Source organism: Platalea leucorodia (assembly GCF_965183815.1).
Source record: "Platalea leucorodia genome assembly, chromosome: 4".
Lineage (NCBI taxonomy): Eukaryota > Metazoa > Chordata > Aves > Pelecaniformes > Threskiornithidae > Platalea > Platalea leucorodia.
Genome location: NC_138826.1, coordinates 46,863,055 through 46,870,680, shown reverse-complemented (window position 1 = coordinate 46,870,680; position 7,626 = coordinate 46,863,055).

The following is a 7,626-nucleotide window of genomic DNA, read 5'->3' as shown; positions in this document are numbered from 1 at the left end:
TATGTCACACAACTAGGAGGTCTCCCAATGATTTTGCTGCCTGCCCCTACACGCCAGATCTCTCCTGATTCTCATACAGGAAATGAATGATGGTGTCCCTGCAGAGAAATAAATTCCACGAGTGTTTATGAAGTTTCTTGCCTTGGACTTGCTCTTTCTCTCCCTGTGTGCCACCGTGTGGTTACAGGGGGCTAAGAACTGTGAAAAATGCATTTGTCACCGGGGCCCTGATTTGTATGTTCTTACAGTATCAGAGGACTCTTGAAGGGTGCCACTGCATTTGCTCGCCATTTCATCATCAGCCAATTTCATTTTGCCCTGAGCGCCCACAGGCCTATGTGATACAAAGGGTGTGCAAGTCCTACGAAGCCACATCAAAGAGAAGAGGTGTGCTATGTCCAGGCATGCTGGCTGCACCTACTGAATGAAACATGTTCAAGCATTTCCTGAGAAAGTCTGGTGAGTCAAATCAGGCCAGGAGCACATCCCAGCTGTGTGCATCTTCTGTTTTTCTTGTGTTATTGGTCAATAAAATAATTAACACTGCTTCAGCTTCAAAAATTGTATGTGTAGATCAGTGTTATGTCTGTATCATAGCATCCACATGGAGGCTGACGTAGTATCGTAGTTAAGGCTGCAAAACAGTTTTTGCTCCAAGTCCAGTGCTTTCCCTCACTCCTGAGTGTCTGAAAGGTTTTACTTTCTAGGCTGAAATTTTCCATCACTGAGCTCAGCCAATGGCTTCTGGGAGAAAGTCTGAGGAAAATCCATTTGACCATTCTGTGAAAGTGGAAAACAAAACAAAACTTCTCTGGAAAATTATTTAGAAATATATTAACTTGCACATCCAGTGAGGAAAACAGGAGCAGAAAACACAGCTGTGCTTCAATTAGGAAACTGATTAGAATTTTTTAAGGGCATGATTCCCCGTTGAGTCATACTAGATTTACCCTGATGTATCTCCCCTGATTTCACTTTTCGCTTGTACAGATTTAGGTGACAATGGAGTTAGATACTATTTTACCATGGCATTAGAGTTATCTTTTGGTGTGTGCTGTGAATGCGAATGTGTTGTTACTTAGAGGAATGCGAGTATCATCACTGCGTAAGCAACACGTACAGTCCCTACCCTTTGGCCTGTGCCGTGAGGCGTAGGAGCTGCCCCGCTTTGTGACACCACAGATCTGCCAAACAAACTGTACTGTTGCAAGTGTCATTCAAAACCTGGAAATCTAGAGAAGACACGAGAAAAAAGAATTCCCCTTGGGTGAATTATATCTAATACAGAGCTCTCACACATGATGATGATAAAGTAAATATTATTTGGTATGTACTCCCTGTGTTGACTTTTTGTGCATATGCTTATGTTATCGCTAGGTAATGAGGGACGCAAGAGGCAAATAGATATTCCTATAGAATAATACTACTTTGTTAACGTTTCTACAAATCTCAATAACAGACATACGTGTCCCCTTCTTTTTATCTGTATCTGACTCTGAGCAAAAATTTAATATTCAGATGACCCTAAACATAAAGGATGAGTTCCCACACTTTTGTTTTGGTCATGGTGCCTCTCAAGTTACCCACAAAACGAGGCCGGCGAGTGGCAGTGGTGTAGCCATTTGCTGCGGTGGATGCCATGGATCAGGTCTCCGGTGAAACTTGACAGGGTAATACTGATGAATTGCATCAGCTGGAAGTCTGGCTTGCTGGTGTATTTGGGAACTGTGGTGACGGAGGTGACTAATGTGTTGCAGTGTTTCTCAAGCTTTGAGGCTGAACATCCTGAGGAAACTCTGATCTCAGAGCAAACCTGAAGGAAGTGCCTTGTGTACGTTGTGGGAGAGGAAGGCTAGGAGGATGGATGAGAAGGAAAGGATTTTTAGGGGATTTCTAATGCTCAAGACTTGGCAAAACCAGATCTTGGGACGAGCTCACATTAATAAACAGAGCTTGTTTTGCTGAGTCTAGAGAAAAACTGACTTAGTGAGAAAGAAATGAAAAAGCTCTTGTGTTAGAAGTTTTAAGATGTGCTAGAAGTTTTCATAAAGAAATAAAAAAAAAAACAACCCACAACCAAAAACAAACAGGCAAAAGTTCACATTTCCACATCTCTTTTTTCTGCTTTTTGTCTTCTAGTCTTTAAACAAATGAGTCTTTTCTAAAGAAGGTATTTAGTGTTTATGTCTTTGGACAAGAAACTTTTGCATGAAATCACTTTGCGAAGCTAACCCTTACCATGGGGATCCTGGCCCCAAGCCTTTGGTGTGTCTGAGCGCTCTTATCCTATGGACAAACTGAACTGAACAAAGCCCGAGTGGGCTGCGGCATTTCTGGAACTCCTCCCTGCTTCATTCAGCTGCTTCGGAGTGATCAGCACGGTTAGTCCTGTGTGATGGGTAGACCAGGGGGATAAAGCAATAGCATTTGATTTGCCTGGGGCAGAGAAATTGCTTGGGCCAGTGAAAGTGAATTAGGCAAACTCATTTTACAGGCCTCCATCATGCACTTCTTTAAGAACATCATCCAAATTACCTCCCAAGGAATTCAAGCCTGGAAATGTCAGGAAATGCTGTAGGTCAGGAGAACAATGGTATGATGGGAAAGACATGGAGGGCAAGCTTCAGTGTGACCTAGCACATTAACTGCTCATAGTAGCCACTATAAGTGTCTCAAAGTACAACTGTTTGTCCTCTGACTTGTGTGAGCAAGACATCACTAATGGTAAAGGGAAGAGTGGGGGAAACAAAGTCCCTTGCACATATTGCTAATGCACACAGGAGTTTGTATCTGGAAAGCTTAAACGTGGGAGCCCTCCTGTGGTAGTTCTTCAGAAGTATGTTTTTCACCAGGATAAAACAGTCACCAGAAATGTGTTGAAGTCCAAGTAGAGAGCAACACAGTCATAAAGGAAACCTCTATCTGTGCGCGATGGGTATGAGTGTGCATGTATACACAGCTACTAAATGTTAGCGGGCAAGCCAACCACATGTTGCTTGTGTTGGGCAGATCACAAAATTTAACCTGACCAACCCCATGACAACTCAGCAAATTAAGCTTAACCTTGAACATCGAAGCCATCTGCACCTGTGTGAGTCTGACATGCTCACTGCAAGCACAGAGCCACTGCTCCTGTTTATTTGAAAGGTTTGAGAGTAAGGCATATTCTCTTTGCACCCAGAGTGTCAAGCCAGCAGAGGAAGGCTGAATGCTATATGTGAAGTTACCCCTGCACAGAAGTCTGGCCTGAAGCTGATGCGTGACTTACAGGACTTATTTGAAGCCTCTAAGAGAGCCAGATGGCCTGACTGGGCCCGAAGCCATCCCACACTGCTGGTGGTGAACTAGCAGATCAGGCTGAGAAGTCACAAGAGAGCACATAGGGCAAGAGCCACCAGCAGTGGTCATTCTGTCTGGCAGCTCCATCCCATGGGATGTCAATGAGGTACTGTCAAGGGGAGCTCATATGGTCACACATGGCAAAGGAGTGCAGATACAGCCAAAGCAAAACTCTCTTTGGGGTTCAGTGATTGCCACCCACCCACCCACCCACCCACCCAGTGCTCACTGGATTTACAGCTGGCATAATTACCTGTCAAGCTGCGCAGGGTGATCAGATGGGGGGCTCTTGGGAGTTTCATTCTCTGCTGAATTCACAGTGGTTATTTTTGTCACAGCTCCTGGTGGCTTGCACTGCCTCTGGGGTTTGCACTGGAGACTTACAGCTCTGGCCACCCTGGGCAGATCATATTTGTCAGCTGAGGGTGCAGAAAAATAATCCCACAATAAATACTGTTTTCTCAGTATTTGTGAGTGGAGGGAGAGCAGGACTGACCTCTGAGGGATGGAACAACTCTCCTATGAAGAAAGGCTGAGAGAGTTGGGGTTATTCAGCCTGGAGAAGAGAAGGCCCTGGGGAGACCTTATTGCAGCCTTTCAGTACCTAAAGGAGGCTTATAAGAAAGATTAAGACAAACTTTAGCAGGGCCTGTTGTGATAGGACAAGGGGTAATGGTTTTAAACTAAAAGAGGGTAGATTTAGACTAGATATAAGGAAGAAATTCTTTACTGTGAGGGTGGCATGACACTGGAACAGGTTGCCCCGGGAGGCAGTAGATGCCCCATCGCTGGAAATGTTCAAGGTCAGGCTGGACAGGGCTCTGAGCAACCTGATCGAGTTGAAGATGTCCATGCTCATTGCAAAGGGGTTGGACTAGGTGACCTTTAAAGGTCCTGTCCAACCCAAACTATTCTACAATTCTATGATTCTATGATTTCGGGAGCATCACAAATTTAAACCGCATAAGCTGGTCATGAATCCCACTCTCTAAGGGTGATGGCTTCATACCTGCATTGGTATGCACAAACTACTGTAATGGCTGTATCCTATTAACAACAATGTGTTTTAACTGAAACAGACATTTATTAGTTATTGATATTTCACTAAGACGAAGACTTCAAAAGCATCTCTCTAAAGTCAGAAAAGACAGGAATTTTGGAATATTTATATCCAAAGTCACAAAACTGTTAAATTTTAATGAACAAACAAAAAGCCTTTTGAACAGAAGTAACACATATTGCTACATACTGCAAATATACGCACTGGTTAACCAGCACCCACTTTTATGCAGGTTCCAGACCATGTTCTGAAACTCACTTGGTTAAGCTAGGGCTTAAACAAACTTGAGTTTGCTTATTCAAGGTAGCAGGATCCAAAGGACTGAACCTCAGTGTAATTATTGTGTAAGAGGCTGTGTCCAGGAATTTTAATGGAAAGGACCTGCTTTTATCTTCGATGCTCGAAACAAGAACAGGGATGACGACGCTTTAAGTGACCAATGATCTTTATGGAACAAAGCTGTATATTAGCATAAGTGGGATCAAAAGTATTGATCACTCATTTTTGTTACCCAGTGAATGTCCTTTTTATTGTCGATTGTAGCTTTTTCCAATGCACACGTTATGGCAGAGGCTGGCACCCTCCAGTTTCTCATATGTCTTCTTGGTAGTGAGGTTCAATATGACATATTTACATCTGGTTGCCTTTTTTTAACAAAAGTTGCTGTGTACTAGTATTTGCTACATTTGTTAAGAGAAATATTTTTACAGATAAGACAGTGTTTTATGTGCACTTACGAAGACTAAGAAGAAAACCTGTGGACACTTGTTAAAGTGCTTTCTAAGGCCAAGAAAAGAATCTGTAGAAAACTAGCGGTCTCTAAAATGTTGAAACAATGGGAATTCATACCATTTCATTTCCTTAAATCAATTCAATCTCTGAAATACAGATATATAGAAGTTTTCAGATCATATAAACCATCAGGTTTTCAAATGTTTTGCATCCTAGGATAAAAATGTCAAAATCCTAATTCTTTTCAAAATTATTAAAATTCTTGAATATTTTGTTTGGGATACTTAAGCATTTCTGCTAGGGCTAACAGGCTTTCTGACTGCTTGACTCACTTGGGCCAGTCAGATGGCTAGCAAGGCAGGGTACCTGAAGAAAGTGAGCAGATCAGGTGGATTTGAATAAATCAGTATATTCCCAGTCAAGTCCCTGTTATCCAGCATTATGCTAGAATCTGGTGATCAGATCCATGAGTGGACTAATGAATTATCTAAGGAGGCCATGACAAATCATTTAAATGTCTGTCTAACTCTAGCCATTTTCAAAGTGTGTTGCCTGATGGGAATAGAAGTAAGTTTTAAAGTGTAGGTTTAAATGTTTTGACTGACTGAGGGTCAAATGATCCCAAATTTTAATCTTCTATTTAATATGATAACGTAAGGCCTTATATTGCAGAATGATAGCCTCTTGTTGTGATAAACCAAGGTTTTGTCTGTATTCTTTGTGGTGTCATTAGCCACCATAATCTTCTGTAAGTTTCAGCAGCAGAAGCTCAAGGCATCTTGCACAGCTGGGCGCTGCTGTGTTCTCTTACTCATGCCCTGGACACCTGACCCCATCAAAGAAACAGATAGAAACCATAATTTTGGTGTTCAGCACTAAACGATGACAATTGGTAGAACCACTTCTCTAATCTTAGGTGCTGTATTAAAGGATACAAAATTTAATTCAGCCATAAAGAAATGTTTTGGATGATATTTTAATCTCTCTGGGTTGATGAATTTGCATCTTTGGTAAAGCTAATTGTGAAAATCAAGGAAGGTAAGATTTTGCCTGTTGTGGATAAACACATGCACAAAATATACATGCACAGATACATAAATAAAAATTTAATGCTGTTTTCTTTTAATTATATTTTATTTTTTCTTCCTTTATGTCTTGCTTTGCTCTTATGCAAACATATCTGGAAGAGAAGTTCATGCATGAGGAGATCACATGGAAAAGGCCTAGGGATCACTGATGTTTCACTGTCAGAGGCTTCAGTGAAACTTAACTAACACTTAAGTGTCCACTGCTGAGGAATGAATCTGACCCATAGTGAACTAATATGGTAAGTCTTGGTATTTTGAGACTGGCAACAGCTGGCAAGTTAACAGTCACCTACTGTGCAAGCCCAGGACATTTTTTTTCCCAAACAAAGTTTCACAGGGCTTCCTATTCTGAATTCACACATGCTAATAACGTAATTACACGTCTTGTTTGTTGCCACTGCCTAATTATAAAATATAATTTTCCTCTCCTAACAGAGAGGAGGAAGTACAAATATTTTTATAAACATAAATCTTGATTATGCAGTTTGATATTTACAAAATTAGGGCTGATGATGCTGTTGTATAAGGACAATTTCCCATCACAAAAAAAAGCAGTAAACTAAAGTGGAAGATTGGGATGTGTTGTAACATTATGAAAATAAAGGAAATCCTTCATGGAGACTAATGATTCTGAAGGGGTCTGGCATAAGTCCAGCCAGGACTGGTCCTGATTCCCTTGTCCAGGCAAAATTCTTTCTGGAAAGGATTCTTGTCTTATATGCTGCTTTAAAAAGTCTCCTAAAACTGTATTTTTTTGTTCCAATTTTTTATGATTTCAAAATGAGAATGAAATTTAAATAAAAAATGAAAATGACAAGGCCGAGTCTTAAAAAAAATGTAAGTCAGTCAGTCAGTTTTCCCTTTCATGCAATATGTTGTAATGACTGACATTTGACAAATGCTCTTTCTGATTTGTACAATGTCACCTCCTTCCCACCTTTCATGGATAATTGTGAAATGAAGCCTTGCCTTAGAATTTTATCAGGGAATAATTACTCCATGGGTATTACTGTGATCAGACATGACCTTGTTAACTGCAGAACAAAAACAGAAAAAGTAATTTGGCTTCAAAGAGAAGAAGTTCTGTTGCTCATGCAAGTATCTTTAATAATATTTACTCAGAAATGTACGTACTGGCAAAGAAAAATGTAAAATGTTTTCGTTTCTGCATGTTTGTCCCAGCATGAAAGTCCCTCTTTAATTACTTGCTACAGCTAGCTCCCTGCCAAAAATGGGGAGGAGGGCAGGGGAGGGGGCACATGCGGGAGGGCTATTTTAAGAAATAAGAAAAAGTTTTCAAGGCTCTTTTCCTATTGTTGTTTGGCCATGATTTTGCTCCTTGAGAAATTCCAAGGTAGGAACAGCTCTTTGCCATTCTTCACAAGTTGGGTATTGAGCATGTATGTA